At 41.0% G+C, this 17,503-nt stretch overlaps 1 long non-coding RNA gene across 1 annotated transcript; it reads right to left on the bottom strand.

The window, feature by feature from the left end:
- Positions 1-4,740: 4,740 nt before the first annotated feature.
- Positions 4,741-17,497, bottom strand: LOC129150485 (uncharacterized). Its single transcript, XR_008557240.1, has 3 exons — positions 17,335-17,497; positions 16,874-16,933; positions 4,741-5,076 (listed from the first exon to the last, which is right to left on the bottom strand). It is a non-coding gene; the product is annotated as an uncharacterized LOC129150485 (long non-coding RNA).
- Between the last annotated feature and the right edge of the window lie 6 nt (positions 17,498-17,503).

Here is a 17,503-nt window from a genome sequence, read left to right as displayed (position 1 = left end):
GGGAAGAAGCCCTGAGACATGCCATTGGTTCCTAGGGAACAGGATCTGCAAGGTAAAGGAATAGGTAATTTTTTATTTTTTATTTTTGCTTAGGCTGAAATGCAAATCACCATAAAGTCAGAATCTATGAGCCATTGTGAAAAATAGATCATGCCAAAAAAGCAAATGGAGAATATGCAAACTGCGGGTATTAATTTCAGCAGCTCTTTAGAAGATTTTATTAATTTAACAAACGTAAGCACCAGAACTGGGTACTGTGATCAGCTCAGTGCTGTGGGAAGCTGAGAAGCAGAGATGAGCATGGGCATGAAAAGATTAATATTTTAATTCTATCAATATTTATCAAGTGTGGTGTTAGGGAGATGCTGTGGAAAATATCCTACATGGGATCTGACCTCCCCACTCCTACATCCCCCACCCCCGACAGACCAGGTAATGATTGTCCTTCTCAGAGCAATGCAGAAGGTTAACAGGTACAGTTCACATGCCCCTTCCTGGAGCTGGATTGCCTACCTGCCATTAGAGAAGAAAAAAGAATGTTTGCAAAACTGCTTAAAGAGTATTGTTGAGAAACTGTGCTTGCTGGTATTTTATATTTCTACTAGAGGCCCTGTGCCCTCTTGCAGTCCGGGAGCTCTCGGGGGATGTCCGACTGACGGCTTAGGCCCACTCCCTGGGGAGGCGGGGAGAGACTGGGCCTAAGCCAGCAATCGGACATCCTTAGAGCTGCTGCAGAGGCAGGAGAAGCTCCTGCCACTGCCATTGTGCTCGCCAGCTGTGCGCCTGGCTTCTGGCTGAGTGGCACTCCTCCTGTGGGAGCGTACTGAACATCAGGGGGCAGCTCCTGTATTGAGTGTCTGCCCCCTGGTGGTCAGTGCATGTCATAGCAACCGGTCGTTCCGCCATTTGGTCAATTTGCATATTAGCCTTTTATTATATAGGATAAATATTGGGGGAAGACTTTTCCCTTTGTAGATCAGATAAGGCAATAGGAAATTCTAATTGGACGCTATCCAGGGACATGTAAACAGAAGTAACAAGAACATCTCTCTCTGCAGGAACCATTGTTAGTGGGCTTCCCTATGGGGTTTGGCTACAGACTGAGGATAAAACAACTGACTTCTCCAAAGCATCTCCACCCACCCTGACGTGGTGAAGACTGTCATCGCAGGAGTGGACTGAAAACACAGCAGGCTCCGGCTGGGGAGTGCTCTGCAATATGGTTACTGGGGAATGAAGGGAGAGCATAAGCTTTTGGTTTCTCTTTAATGTCCTGGGATTTCTGTCTCATTAAGATCCAAAAGAGTCTAAGGATGGTCTCACACACAGGTAGCACTTACAAGGTGAAGCACCTAGGCTTAGGGGTTTCCAAAAATGAATGAAAGTGCTTGTCCCTAAAGCACTGTTTTACAGGGATAGAGTCAGTAAACATGGAACAGTCAGGCCAGACAGATAGGTAAGAGTTGAAAGTCTAGTAATAATGGTGTAATACAAAGCAGAATTTGGTCAATAATAATAATAAAATAAAGCAGAATAATAGAAACGAAAGGGAGAGATATTTTCTAAGTCATTTGAGGAACAATTAATGAACACTCTCTCAGCCTGGGAATTAATTTTTTTTTCAATGCTTAGATATTACCAAGCGAAGTACAAAACTAGGAATGGAGTTCTAAAAGCTATAATTCTCTCACTATACTTTAGTAAGTAACTGACTGAGCTTCTGCCCATCAGTGCTTTTGTTCTCTCATCTATAAATCCAACAAACTGGAAATAACCATGTCCCTCCTATTTAATGGAGACTCTCATGAAGATGACTAAATTTATACCAACATAGTGTTTTGGACTCTTCAGCAGTAAAAGAGATGAAAGGGCATTATATTATTGATCCTTTTGTAAACAAGTTGCTCAAGGAGACACTAACATTTTAGAAATGTTATATTACCCTAGTCTGTGTATCTGCAATAGGAAATGAGAATACTCTAAAGTATCTATTTATAATTAACATGCTTGCATTACATGAGATTCTAGAACCCTTGTAAGTTGAAAGAACACTTTATAGAAGGCATAATACTTAAGGCTATTTTCTTAATTTCAGCAAACAACATTATGACAAGACACTTCACTGTAAGAAACAATGGGTTAGGTGATGGAGATACAAAAAGGAAAATATTTCTTATCCTCAAAGAGGCAACAGAGATGAGGTGAGGTCAAGTCATAAGCAAATTAATGCAGGGCATTCTGTGGTAGGCACGTGTGCCAATGGACATGACAACAGAGGAGAAAAAGCAACTAAATCTATCCAAGGGTTCAGAAAAGCATTTACCAAGAAGGCAATGTTGAAACTGGATCTTTTAGACAGAATTTGCAGTGTATAACTCAAGGACAGACCAAGTACATGAAAGCACGTATAGGAGTTCAGAGCTAAGAAGACACAGCATGGAGAACGTTTCACATGGCTGGGGCTTAGGTGGCCGTAGGTCAGGCAGTGGTAGCTAAACAGGATACCAGTGCTCTTATTGCATGGACACCCTGTCTTTTATTTAATTATTCATTTCAGTGCCCCTAACTTATTTTGTCTAGAAATATCTGCATGTGGCTATTTTTAGTCATGATTTCTCAATGGCTCTAGCCTCTGAGATATATAGAAATGGTGCCCTACATAGCTCATTACCCAAGGGTTGGAGTGTGTGTATTTATTTCCCTCATATATAGTTCACCTGACTGCATTGTTTATCCACATGCCTAGTTTCAAAGGGATTCATTTGACATAGAGAGCCATAAACCACGGCATGCTAATTTCTTGTACTACCTCCCATGGGCTTTGCAACTGCCTATTTACAGCAGGCTCTCCGTTTAATAGTTTAGCAAAAATGGAAAACTAGTCACAACAAAAGAAGGGATACTTAATCTTAGACTTGAAAGTGTACACTTAATTTGGATAAAACAGAATGTTAATGAGGTCACAGGGAAGCTGAGTTTCCCTGTTCCTGAGCCATAAGTGGGACACTTACCTAGTGTTAGGTGGCTCACAAATGCAGATCCTTGATCAAAGAGGACTTGTTAACACACTTGTAAATTTAAAAAGTTATAAAAATCTTGGATAGAAGATAATTCAATAAATATTTAATGAGTGCATAATATTTTCCAGGCACTGCTGTAAGAGATGGAGATACAGAACAGTGAGAAAAAAACAAAGTCATAGCTTTCAAAGATTTACATGCTAGATGGAAGAGACTGCCATGGTGTACATACATACATACATACATACATACATACATACATAAAAAAGGGTAAGGGGAATGGAGAGTGATGAAGGCTTCATGCATGAATGCTATTTTATATTAGAGCAGGGAAGGCCTCCTCAATAAGGCAATATTATAGGGAAGATCTGAAGCACAGATATGTGCCGGGTAGCAAGAACTGAGGTCACGGGTTGAAGGCTGTTTGTAGTGTTGAGAGAAGAGCAAGGAGGCTGATGTGACTGGAGCAAAGTCAGAGAAGAGGAGGGGTGCTAGAGGGGATATCAGAGCAAGAGTAGGAACCAGGTCATATAGAGCCTGTGGGTGTTGCTCAAGACTTTGGATTTTGCTCTGAGTGAAATGAGGGGTCATTGGAGGGTTATGAGCATAGACGAGGCATTTGATTTTCATTTTAAAATAATCATTTTGACCAATATGGAGAGAAGAGACTATGGGGGACAAGGGTGGAAGTATGAGGCTGTTGCAATAATTCAAGGAGATGTTGGGTGGTGTTGTCTAGGGTAATAGTGGTGACTTGATTATGAACCTATTTTAAAGTCATCAGAATGAGAGTGCAGGGTTTTTGTCTGCTTTATTCTCTCTGTATCTGCAGCTTCCTGAACACTACCAGACACATGGCAGGTACTTAGTAAGTATTTTTAAAAATATTGAGTGAAGGTATTGGCTAGTGGGTTAGATGTGGGGAGTGAGAGACAGAATAGAGTCAAAAATGGCTCCAAGTTTGGGACCTGAACACCAGAAAATCAAAGATGACACTTGAGAGGGTAAAACCCTTGGAAGAACAAATTCTGGGGTGGGAATTGAGAGTTTTGTCTTGGCAATGGTATATAGGTGGGTGGATAAAAAAGTCTGGAGTTCAGGACACAAGTCAGAGGTGAACATCTCAGAGCCAATAAAATACAGACAATATGTAAAACCATAAGCCTGGATGATTTCACTAGGGAGTAATGTAGATAAAGAAGAGAGCCAGGATCCCTGAGGACACCCCCATATCGTGGTATCAAGGATGATGGAAAAATCACAAAAGATGTCTGAGAAAGAAAGAGTAACCAAAGAAGGAGAAGGAGAAGCAGAGAGTGATGGCCCAGCAAGAAGGGAAGAGAATGCGCCGATGAGGAGGGCTTCTCCGCGTGCCAAGGCAATGAGAGGCCCAGTGAGGTGAGAACTCAGAGCTGACCAATGGACTCATTGTGGGAAGATTACTATGATCCTCATGACAGAGAATGGGAGAAGTACAAGTAGAAGAACTGAATATGAAGAGCTTGTGTAAATTATCCTCCTGTAAATGGGGGGAGGACAAAGTGGTAGCTGGAGGGGAGTGTGGAGTCAAGGGAATAGTCCAGTAGTGAGAAGAAGAAGAAGGAAAAAAGAATGATTTAAGAGCGAACTACATAAAATTCAAGGTCAGCTGACAACACAATATTTCACCAGTAAGAGAAAGTAACATTGAATTAATAATTCTTTGAATCTTATACTTCTTTTTTATTTACTTACGTTCTTACTGAAACAAACTTTGAATACATTTGAGGATTGGGTCCCTCCCACCAGCAGTACCTCTATTCAAAAGTGTGTTCTTGCCTGTGCAACACCTAAAACAAACAGCATTATGGTGCCCCTCTTCTCCTTCCCTCTCTTCGTTCTCCCTCTTCCTCTTCATTCATCTGTAGGTCAGAACTGAATAACTCAGCTGCGTTCACTTGATGTGGACGTTGGTCTCCAGTGTTTTGCTCATTCTTGCTTCAGCTCCCCCATGTCTCCGGATCAGCTGCGTCCTGTATCTGGGCTTCTTCTCCAGAACCCCCTCCAGGTCCTTTCCCTTAAAGAGGCAGAGGAGGCTTTCTCTTATTCCTACTCCTTGACAGAAAGAAACCTCATAATTATCACCAGAATCTAAAGCCTGGGTGGGAGCTATATTGTTACATAGTTTTACAGAACCTGTTATGAAGGCTGAGTTATTTAAAGCCAAGTAAATTGCCATTAAAGATTTTTAAACATCGTGCCATTATTATTTCTGAAACACTGTCAAGCAGGCACTTAAGCATATTAATTGGAATGGTATTACAAAATAAACGTATCATGCGAAAATAGCAATAAACGTTAGGATATTGGAAAAATTAAAATCTAATGAGAAAGCATCTCATCCTCAATTTATTTCACTGAAATTTTACCTCGTGGAAGACACTACGCGGGGTTGTGTGAAATACATAACTGAATAAGAAATAGTTCTCATGATTAAAAAAGGAAAAACAAAAAAAAAACAAGCATCAAGATTGCAATTATTTATAGCTACCCACAATACACACAGACACACACATTCACACAGCCCCATATTACTTATTCTACAAACACATCAAGCACTTTCACATCTAGGCTTTCTGCACAGCCATTCCAACTCCCTAAGGCAGCCTACCTCCACTTCTCTGCTTTTGAAATGCTATTCATCCTTCACGATTTGATTTGGCTTCCTGGGGACTTATGGATCTCTACAATAAGAATTAACCCCTTCTTCATGCATTTTGCAAGGGGACCATTTTCCTGCTGATATGTACTTGTCTGTTCATCCCATCAGACTGCAAACACTTTGAAGAGAGGCATTACCTTTTATCCGTCCTCAAATCCCATCAGTGTCGAGCCCAGTGCCTTGCCCATGGTAAGAATGCAAATATGTTTTTGTGGAACTAAATTGTTTCATAGAGCATCAGCCTGAGAAAGCTCAGTCAAGGACCAAAAGCCTATGAAATTATTGGAGTCCTGATAGCACTGGCTATAATTTATTGGATTTAGTCTATGACAGGAACTATGCTAAGAGCTACATATACAATATGTCTAATCTTTACTTAATCCTTCTAAGACCTCTTTGAGATATACTTTATTAAGCGTCTTCTAAAAATGAGAAAATGGAGGCTCATAAAGTTTACTAGTATCTTGAAGATAGCACCATTGCAAGGGGCAGGTGTGAATCTAATCGAGATCTAACTCAAACTAGATTTTAATCTAGTTTTATTTGACTCTGATTCCGTGCTTTATCCACTATTCAAGCTGTCCTGGCACCACCCCACAGCCACCTGTCCCATCATGGAGAGAGACAGGAGGAGCGCATCACTGATTGAGTGCTGCCTTGTGCTGGGCATTGTGCAATTGCTCAACACGCTTTATTTCATTAGATGTCCACAAAGCTTCCATAGGATGGACTTAAAGTGGCTTAAAGAGCACAAGTAAAATTTCCAAAATGCATGACCACCAGTGGCATAGCTGAGATTTCTACCTTGGGCTCTGCTTCTAACCAAGACATTATAATAGGGTTAGATCTCTGGCATAATTAGATACTAAGATCTGGTTATGCCAGAGATTTCATTGCTCACTGAGCCCTCTGTGCTTAACCAGATTACTTTTTTACTTTTCCAATTACAGTTTACATTCAACATTATTCTGTATTTGTTTCAGGGGTACAGCAGCGTGGTTAGACAACCATGTACTTTACAGAGTGGTCCCTCCGATGTTTCCAGTACCCCCATGGCCCCTCACATAGTTATTACAATATTATTGACTATATTCCCTATGCTGTACTTGACATTTCTGTGACTATTCTGTAACTATCAATGTGTATTTTTTAATCACTTCACCTTTTGCACCCAGATCCCTAGCCCCCCATTCTCTCTGGCAACCATCAGTCTGTTCTCTGTACTTTAAAATTTTTAGTTGACCCATAATGTCAGGTGTACCACATAGTAATTAGATTTTATGTAACTTACAAAGTGATCACCATGATAAGTCCAGTAACCATCTGTCACTGTGCAAAGTTATTACAAGAGTATTGACCATATTTCCTGTGCTGTACATTACACCCCGTGACTTACTTTATATTTAGAAATTTGACCTCTTAATCCACCCCCCCCCCTTTTTTTTTTTTTTGCTCCTGATGGCCCCTCCTCTCCTCTTGTCCTACCTTTCCTCTTCTTAGAGACTGCCATTTTCCAATCCTTACATCTGGAAGCTGTAGCCACTTCTTTTCCACTCCCTTCCCATAGCCCGAGGTTCCCCTTTTCTGGATGCCGGTGGTCCTGTCTCTTGGGAACTCCCAGGCACTCATGGGTGAACCTCTGGGGGATTCAGCCCAGAGGAGATTGTCCCTCTTACAATCTCCGGATATGTAAAATATTTCTTATGCTACTTACTGCTACCTCCTTCTTCCCTACCCCAAGTCAAAAGGACCTGAAACTTTCTCCCCTTTTATTACTCCAAATGTAACTGGACAATCAATGGGTCCATGCTGCCTGTCACTACTTGAGCCAATTAAGCAGAGACAGGGTTGAATCATATGAGCATTTATTCCAATACTGCTGGCAGTATGGGAGAGCAGCAGGTCATCCACAAAAATCTGCTCTCTCCCACTCCCCCCACCATAAGCCAGCTGCTTATATTGGGTAGAAGGACAAAGATTGCATGGGGAAGTGGGCAAAAGATTATGCCAAATGGGCAGTTTACAGGTAATGGGGGCTGGAGATTTGCAAAGGCCTGTGGGTATGCAAAGGCTAGGGTCTTCAAAGGCTGGCAGCTTTGGTTTCTGCAACAAAGTTGTTAATCTTTTCATGATAATAGGCACCTCCCTGATGGGGAGGATGGGTCGAATTTCCAGGTGAACTCCCAGGTCCCATGTGTAACTCCCAGCCAGGTTAGAATGTGCCTTCTTTAATCAGAACAAAACAATCACAGTTAACAGAGCATGATTAATATTTCTTACAATTATAGCTGGTCTCCAATATTCTATTTCTGCCCCTTTCACCTCTTTAAACTGCCCTTCCTGCTCGTAGATTTTTCCAATTTTACTCTTGCACGATTTGTCAAAATGACTTTGCAGCTGCTGATCCTTCCATTGTGTTTTTTTATGCAGGGGGCAAGTGGGGGAAATTGGGGAGGGGTGAATCACAGTGTAGAATTATTGCCCTCAACCAACACTAGGAATACTATACCTGCCAATAGCGACCCACACATAGAGCAGAATGCAGAAAGCGGGGACTTTTGATGCCTCAAATCAGGAAAAGTTGGACGGAGAAGTCAGGGTTTAATCAGGACAATGGGAAAGAAGTAAGATTTCAAACTAGGTGACAGGTAGGGTGGGTAGAGTGAGCCAGAGGTAGTGAGATGATACAGGGGCAGGAAAAGGCATGAGTCACTATTTGCTGGTTATAATGCTTGTTGACAGAAGGGACAGCTTGTTTTGAGTAAAGGCTAAGAGAGAAGTGATTCACCTTGAAGAATGAAGAACACTGAATCCGAGAGGCCCCTGTTTGAGGAAGCAATCTTTGCATCCTTTCTGGTTTCCAAACAGGGAATTGAAAACATGTTTGACTCAATAACAGCCCACAGTGTCATGAGTGGGAGTTTAAAGAACAAAGCCCAGCTAGTACACTTTATGTAGCTGATAGTCATTTAATTGGCCACATTATTAAAGTGCACATGGACAGAGAATCACTAATGAATCTCCGGATGTGTAAAATATTTCTTACACTGAAAAATAATCGAGATATTTAAATATTAAGACATAGTCAAATCAAAAGGCAAATCAAGTTCTTTCCAAGTGACCACAGTTCAAAGCTGGGGTAAGCCAGCTGCCCAGGGCCCTTCCAGCAGGCTGCACTCATTCTCAGAAATTATATTGCTTATAAAATGCCCTTCTTTGACCCATTCATATTCATTTACTTTTTTTACTTTCTGCTTCAGAGACAAACAGTTTGCGCTTTTAAAAAAAAAGTTTAATGATTTTCTATATTAGAATTTCTCCTTTGAGGTCAATGTGATTCATTTGAAGAACACCTGTGAAGTGAGGGTTGTTTCTGTCTTTGCAACTACACAGACAACTCCTGCTGTGTGTTTAGGGATCAGTGGCGTTTTCACAACTCCTCCCTCTCACACTCTAAATATCTTTTTATTCTTTCCTCTTGATCTTCTCTGCAGTTGTCTATATTCTCAATCAATTTTTTTTCCCCCTGTGGTGACTCAGAAATAAAACTCAACATTCTTTGTCCCATTGCTTTCTGTCATTTCTTCCTTTTCATTGTAGTGTTTCCACTGCTTTTCTGATGGTTCTGTGGGGGAAGTCCCTCCCTCTGAAGGCTGTAAGCCCTTCTATCAGAACACTTAATTACTCCGATGCAATTTTATGTTAATTTGCCTGTTAACCCCTAGACTAGGAGTCTCCTGACAGCAGGAACCAGATCTTTCATCTTTGTATCCTCTATAACTAGAACAGTGCCTGTCACATAGGAGGTCTTCAATAAAACGTATGAATATTTATGAATCTGGAGTGAGACCATTTAGATTAGATTGTCTCCCTGTCATTTACTCACCTTGTGATATGGACAAAGCATTTCACCTTTTCAACGTATTCCCTCATGTATCAAATATAACAATACCTCTGCCTAATTATGACAAATAGGTTGGTTGTGGTCTCGTGGTGTTTTTTTTTGTGTTTTTTTTTCAAAGGGTCAGAGTCTGGAAATTTTGACTAAGGCGTTTTGTGGTATATCATCCTTCAACACTAACACACATTTAAATAATGTGTAACAAATCTTGAAACCCCTTGGTATTTTATCTGACTCAAAATGCCAAACCACATACACTGAACAACCACCCACCGCTGAGACTTCGTTGTCTTTGGTTACAAGGAAATTCCTTGGTAAATTATGCGTTCCAGGACATTTCTGTCACTGTTCAGCAGGACTGAATTTGCAAAGCTTGCCCTCTTGCGGCCAAACAGTTCCAATCCAATCCACAAACTTACACCTAGATAACAGAGAACAGTCTACTTGCCCCCTTTACTAACTGATGGAGGCTGGAATCTACAGCACAACAGTGCCGAGCAGGGCTTATGGAACGAGATGTCAGTTTGTGTCTGGAACCTACCATCTCTTATCTATGTCATCGAGGGCTCATTCTCTTATCTGTAATGTATGATAGGGGTGTTCAGTTAAATGTATTAATACCTGTATAGAGCTTAAAATATTATTTGCCACAGAGGCAGTGTTCAAATAAGGTGAACTTACATTATCTACAGTGACTCTGAAGAGTCTGCACAGAATTGCCTCAAAGTGCTACACACATAAACTAGACAAGCAGTTGCTATTCCTAAAGGGGCTCCAGGCTTTACCAACTGAACATTTCAAAATATATTCGAAACAGACAAAATTAAGAGTTTAAAAACAATGACGTAATCTATGTTAAAATGTGCCTTCCAAGCCATATTTCATAAAAGTCTCCATCAAACTATGATGACATTCCCATGAAAACATGGGAATCCGAGTTTTGTAAATATTCATATCTTCTCAAATAATGTCCTTGAATGGTTCAGAGAAAAGTGCCATTTGCTAAATATTTTCTCCTATCTTTTCTATTTCCTTCTAAAATTCCCAGGCAATTGAATAAACATTGCAATGACTAGTATGACATAAAAATCATATTGCAGATTTTAAAAAAGTAGATAAATTGATACAAATGGTCTTTGGTGGATTCAAAGATGATATTAAATTTAGTACCAGAATCAGCCATAAATTTGATTACTTTGCATTCTCTAGAAGAGTGTGCCAACTAGCTATGTGAAGAAATAGTTAAAGTGATAACTATGGGGCCACCACACGAAGTCTGCAATATAAAATACAATCTATTAACAGAGAAGAGATTATAATTGTATTTGGCTCATGATCTCATGAATATTAGATTATCCTGCACAAGATAGAAACAGAAGGCAATAAAGTGAATTGTCCAAACAGCCTAGAATTTCATTTCTATTTTGCCAAGCTGTTCTACATTTACTGTTGAAAAATGTATGAAATGAATATGGATTAAAATGATAATATTTAAATAGCAATGTGTAACCTATGGTAAAATATTGCAAAATTTAATTTTCTGATATGTTTAAATATTTGATACATTTATAATTACTTAAAATTATATTAATAACAGGGCACTTTGTGCTTTTGTTCATAATCATATTAGATACTACAGACACAAGAAAAATGAGAGGCTGGTTATTTAAACAGAAGGGCACACACAAAACACACTTACACATGCACAGCAAAGAACTTGATAGGGGACACAGTACTAGGTATTAAATAGCTCCTTAAAGTGAGACTGAGTTTTAGTATATTTTATACATTTATAAAATATATTACATATTGATGAATATTATCACTTTGTACAGATGACAGAGAAGCTGAGAAAATGGAGATTGGAGAGGTTGTGATCTTCTAAGATCACATAAGAAATGGCAAAGTCAGAAACTGACCTCACCACTTCCACATCCTATGCTCTTTATCTATTCAAAGATCGCAAAGTTGGCCAATGGATAAAGCTAAGATGTAAACTCAAGTCTTGGAATAGAGTGTTCATTCAGTATTCGCTTACCAAATTTGTAAAAGGTATCAGCTACATAAACACTAAGGTTCTTATAGCAAAGAAGACCAAGTCCCTGCTTAGCCTTCATAACGCAGAGGGGGACATGGAGTACTAAATGTACATTGTAATGCAGTGCCAAAGTGACTGACATAGCACAGGATGCTGTTGCAGAGGGAAAAATTGGGCAGCCATCCTAAGCTTCAGGGAAGTGAAAAGAGAAGGTGATGCTGAAACTGAGAGCTAGACTGTTAGGAGCTAGACAAAGGAAGAGAGAGGAAAGGGGGGAATTCAGAGCAAACACCCCAAGATAAAAGAAAGCATAACATTTTAGGAAAACAGGATGAGTTTCTATTATGAGCAGTAGAGTTAGTATGAGTGACAGTAGCATTATTGAGAAGCAGTAAGTGCCATCTTCCAAAGTTTAGATTTCAAATTTAGTTTTTATTTTTGTGGAGCTACTGATGATTTTTAAAAAGGGTAGACACGTGATTTTAGGTTTTAGACATATCATTCTGAATTCTGGTTAAACATGGCCAATTAAACACAAGTGTTTATCTGCATTTGCTCCTAAAATTCTGGTAACATGGAAACAGATGAAATTTAAAAGTTAAAATACCCTAAAAGATCAAACAGACCAAGAACAGAGACAAAGGGAAATGAAAAATGGCTACAAATATTTTGAAGATGTAAAGTATGCAAAGAGTAGCAACAGAAGAGAATTTAAAATATTCTTGCAAGAGAGGAACCCAGAAGAAACAACATAGTTCATGGTATAAACATGGAAAAGCTCAGGTACTGGAGGTAGAGGGGAATAGTAGAATTCAAAAGTAGACTCTGGACTGATTAAAGTGAGTTTTTGTCACTTTGAAGTTCAATTACTCGATGAGATTCTCTCTGCAATCTGTACCATAGCTTACTACCCAAACACATTCCTATAGAATACATAAGGCCTATTATCAGGAGAAATTATGCTGGAGAGGATATCAAGCATGGTGTAATGAAGGACAAACTGCTATCCTAAAAAGAGGGTTCGGGGGTGAATGTCTATATGCTGAACATCAAGACTTCTAAGCAACCAGGCTTATTGCTCTCAGAGAGGAGACAGGAAAATTATTTTCTGGAAAACTAGGGCAGCCAAACAGAAAACCTCTCTCTCTCTCTCTCTCTCTCTCTCTCTCTCTCTATATATATATATATATATATATATATATATATGCCAAAGTGACCATTAAGACTGGTCGAATGAATGATCGATTGGTTGACCGGTTACTATGATGAGCCCTGACCACCGGGGGCAGACACTCAACACAGGAACTTCCCCCTGGTGGTCAGTGCACTCCCACAGCCAACCTCCTGTGGCTGGCCAACCTCCTGTGGTCCCTCTCCCCAGCCGGCCAGTCCTGATCGGCCCCAATCGGGACTGGGTGAGACGGGCCCCAATCAGCCCTGATCACCAGCCAGGCCAAGGGACCCCACCCATGCACAAATTTGTGCACTGGGCCTCTAGTATTGACATAAGAAGAGCAACAAAATAGCTGGATCTCACATGCAACTATTTGGCTGTAAAACCTACCAATCAATAATCCCTACCTATGCTCACAGAATTCCATCTAAGGAGGGTGTCTCACTCTTGAATCAGTGAAATATCATTAGACACTTAAATATAGCCTCTATTATGTAAGACAGAAACATAGTAAAGAAAAAAATAAAAACTCCAAGAGGAATATAAGAAAGCAGGACAAACATTTTTTAAAGAGAAAAAGCAGTTTATTATTCAGATAGATATGAGAAAAAAACATTGTTTTGTTTAAAAGAAGTGGTACTGTTAGAAAAAATAAAAAAGAACAAATAAGGGTTCTTGGAAATAAAAAAGATGATGTAAGAGAAGTACAACAGGAAATCTTTCAGAAAGAATAATCTCCCACAAACAAAAATATAAAATAACATAAGTGTGATAAATTACTTTTCAGAAAATATTTTCTCCTTTTCCCCACTGAATAGAGGCCATTTTTTTACTCTATTGATGCTGGGCTAGGACAACAGAGCAAAAACATTTATGCAGAAGTGATCATGCATTGCTTCCAAACCAAAGTCTTAACAGGCACATTTCTTGAACATCTGCCATTTGAGAAGCTACTGGTCCAAGATGAGAAATACAAGGGGCAGATGACCCTCATCTGCGAAGTCCAGCAAAACCTTGCAGGGCCCTAGCCCACTACAGACTGGTGAGCACTAAATGCTTGTTTTTGTGTAACACTGAGCTCCAGAGAAGTTTGTTGATTGATATAAGACAAAATAAATAAAAATCAATACAAAAAAAGACTCGATCTAAAAATTTAAACAACCAGATAATAGAAGTTTCACAAGAGAAAACTAAGAAAAATAAGGGGATAATATAGAAAGTAATACAAGCAAAATTGCCAGAATTGAGTGATCTAAATTTCCATATTAAAAGAGCCCAATGAATCAAAAAGATCCACACTAACACAGATCTTTTGAAATTTCAGACCATCAGAAATAAAGAGAAGGAAAAAAACATTCAGACAAAATAAACACATATGAAAAAATGTCAATCAGAGTGGCATTGGACTTAACAGAACAGTGCTGAAAGGAAGAATTCAATAAGCAAATGCTGTTGAAATTAAAATTGAAAGGGTCAAAATTCTAATCTAGAATTATATAACTACTAGAGGCCCAGTGCACAAAATTCGTGCACGGGGGTGTGTGTCCCTCAGCCCAGCCTGCACCCTCTCCAATCTGGGACCCCTCGAGGGATGTCCAACTGCCCGTTTATCGGGCCTAAATGGGCAGTTGGACTAGGATCGGGCCTAAACGGGCAGTTGGACAACCCTCTCACAATCCAGGACTGCTGGCTCCCAACTGCTCACCTGCCTGCCTTCCTGATTGCCCCTAACCGCTTCTGCCTGCCAGCCTGATCACCCCCTAACCACTCCCCTGCCAGCCCGATTGATGCCTAACTGCTCCCCTGCCAGCCTGATTGCCCCTAACTTCCCTCCCCTGCAGGCCTGGTCCCCCCCAACTGCTCTCCCCTGCAGGCCTGGGTCCCCCCCAACTGCCCTTCCATGCAGGCCCAGTTGCCCCCAACTTCCCTCCTCTGCCAGCCTGGTCACCCCTAACTGCCCTCCCCTGCAGGCTTCATCACCCCCAACTGCCCTCCCTTGCAGGCCTCGTCCCTCCCAACTGCTCTCCCCTGCTGGCCATCTTGTGATGGCCATCTGGTGTCCACATGGGGGCAGCCATCTTTGACCACATTGGGGTAGCCATCTTGTGTGTTGGAGTGATGATCAATTTGCATATTGCTCTTTTATTAGATAGGATTCAAATATTAAATCAAATGTGAGGGTAGAAGAATAATATTTTCAAGCCTGTAAGGACTCAAAAACATTTACTTTCAAATCACCTTTTCTGAGAAAGTTAGTGAAGAATATGCTCCAGTAAGATGAGGTAGACTTGGAATCCACGATGTCAAAGCTCCAACATATCAGAGAAGTGGAGAAAGAACCCAGAATAAGGGCAAAGGAATGTTCCAAAACAAAGCTGTGCAGTCAGCCTGAGAATTTCCAATCCAAATGAGGAAAATACAATGAAAGATATTGCAGGAGGAACATCTTCATAAGAAATAATGGAACTGATAGTTTAACTGATAAAATTTTGACTATCTTCTGAGAGATTTTATAGGTCTTTTTGAGAGTTTGGAGAAGATTTCCAAATAAGGACATAACACATAAAGCAAAAAAAGTGAAGTGAGACATTATCATTTACAGGAAGAAACAAGAACCCTTTGAAAGACTGGGATTCTCATCAGGTACATTTGCTTGCCTGTGTTTTCTCTTCATATTTGAATTATGCTTACCGCATGCCTGCGTTTGGAGTTCTTCGGAAGCTGATGTGAAGATAATGTTTCAAGTAGTTCATTTGGGAAGTAAAGGGAACCCTGGCAGAGGAAAGGGGAGGTGAGAGGAAAGAAATGTGGGAACTATTACATTCTAATCTAAACCCTTGCCAACCAACGCATTCACATCACCTCGGAACTTATTTGAAATTCTGCATCTCAGGCCCCACCCCACGCATCAGAATCAGAACCTGTGCTTTTATGAGATCCTAGATGATTCATGTGAACTTTTAAGTTTGAGAAGCAAGCACTGATCCAAACCATGTACTCCTAGACCCACAGCATCAGCATCAGCTGGGAACTTGCTTGAAATGCAAATTACCTGGGTCCACCCAGATCTGCTGAATCAGAACCCCTCAGGGAGTGGGCCTAATACCCTGTCCTAACAAACCCTTACCACTCAGTTTTGAGGAACACTGGATCCAAGCTATTATCCTGCTCTCACTGGTAGTTGTGACCATTTTAAATGTTAAATCATTTGTCTCATATAATTTTAGCACAACAGTTCTACTTCTAATGTCAGTGGTGTCCCAGGAGGGTTAGAGAACGAGGAACCTATGGTAATATGTACAAATGGGACAATATGCTGCACTTATAACAATAACTGGAGGGTTCCTTCCCCCATGCTGGAGAAAACTGGAAAAGCTCTCTAGTTGGGGGAATGTAAAAATCATATGCTGGTTGGCCATAAAACTTGAGAGATAAATCCATGTGTGTTTTTTTTCAATAGCTATTCTAATAAAGGTTTTACTCCCACCTTGACTTTTAAATTTTAAAACGCCTCCACCTCTGAAAAAAAAAACACACTTTTCAGTGGTTGTCAGGTGGAGCGAGGCTAGCTGGGTAAGCAGTGCTTTAGTTCATTTAAGGAAGAATCAGAGGGTATTAGCTTCCAGTGTTTCTATATAGTAGGAAGGAGGGCACCCCCCATTCAAGAAAGGCAAGACTTTCTTCTTTCAAATAAAAGCCCTCAATACTATCTACTGCTTTTCAATCAATTCCTAGGATTTATCTCAGAGTCTCTACCAGCTTAAAAGTAAAATACCCATGAGACCCTTCGTCGTCTTCCTCAAACTCACGCCTTCATTTAAACACTAAAACGTTGTTCATCCTTTATCAAGTTCAGAGCCATCCTGCCCTTCCCTTTCACCTCTCCTAACGTGGGCCCTCGAGTTCACAGCAGCACCATTTACAATAGCCAAGACTTGAAATCAGCCCAAGAGCCCCACAGTAGACAAGAGGATAAAAAAGCTGTGGTACATTTAGATAATGGAATACTATTCAGCTGTAAGAAAGAAGGAAATCTTACCTTTTGAGAGATCCTGTGGATAGACATGAAGGGTATTATGCTGAGTGAAATTAAGCCAGTCTGAGAAAGACAAATACCATAGGATTTCACTTATACGTGGAATCGAATGAACAAACAAAATAGAAACAGACTCATAGATACAGAGAACAGACGGACAGCTGTCAGAGGGGAGTGGGGAGGGAGCTGGGTAAAATAGGTTTGAAGGGATTAAGCAAAAACAAAACAAACACACACACTAAAAGCATACTCACAGACACAGACAACAGTGGGCCCTAGAGGTAAAGCGAAGTTAATGATCTCCAGGTGTCAACCCCTCTCGGGGCAGACAGAGCCAGGGATGGAGGTTTAGTCCAAGGCCAGCACCTCCCTAGGTCCCACCCCACGCCCACCTCCCACCCTCCTCCCTGGGACCCACACTTTCAGGAGTGGGCTCAGGGGCCCCTGCACTTTGTCAGGCTGACCTTGAACCGCCTGCACTGGCCTTGGCCATCAGCGAGTGGCCGGTGGAATGGCCACTAGGGGGCGTGCGGGCTCCGGGCCGCCCCAGCGGGTTGGCGACGCCCCGAGGGGAGGACCCGCCGCGAGTCGGACCTCCCCCCAGGCCAGCCCGGCCCTCTCCCCGCCCCGCAC

The sequence above is a fragment of the Eptesicus fuscus genome, chromosome 10 (assembly GCF_027574615.1).
Source record: "Eptesicus fuscus isolate TK198812 chromosome 10, DD_ASM_mEF_20220401, whole genome shotgun sequence".
NCBI lineage: Eukaryota > Metazoa > Chordata > Mammalia > Chiroptera > Vespertilionidae > Eptesicus > Eptesicus fuscus.
Note: the sequence above shows the minus strand (reverse complement) of the source record. Positions and strands in the feature narration are given on the sequence as shown.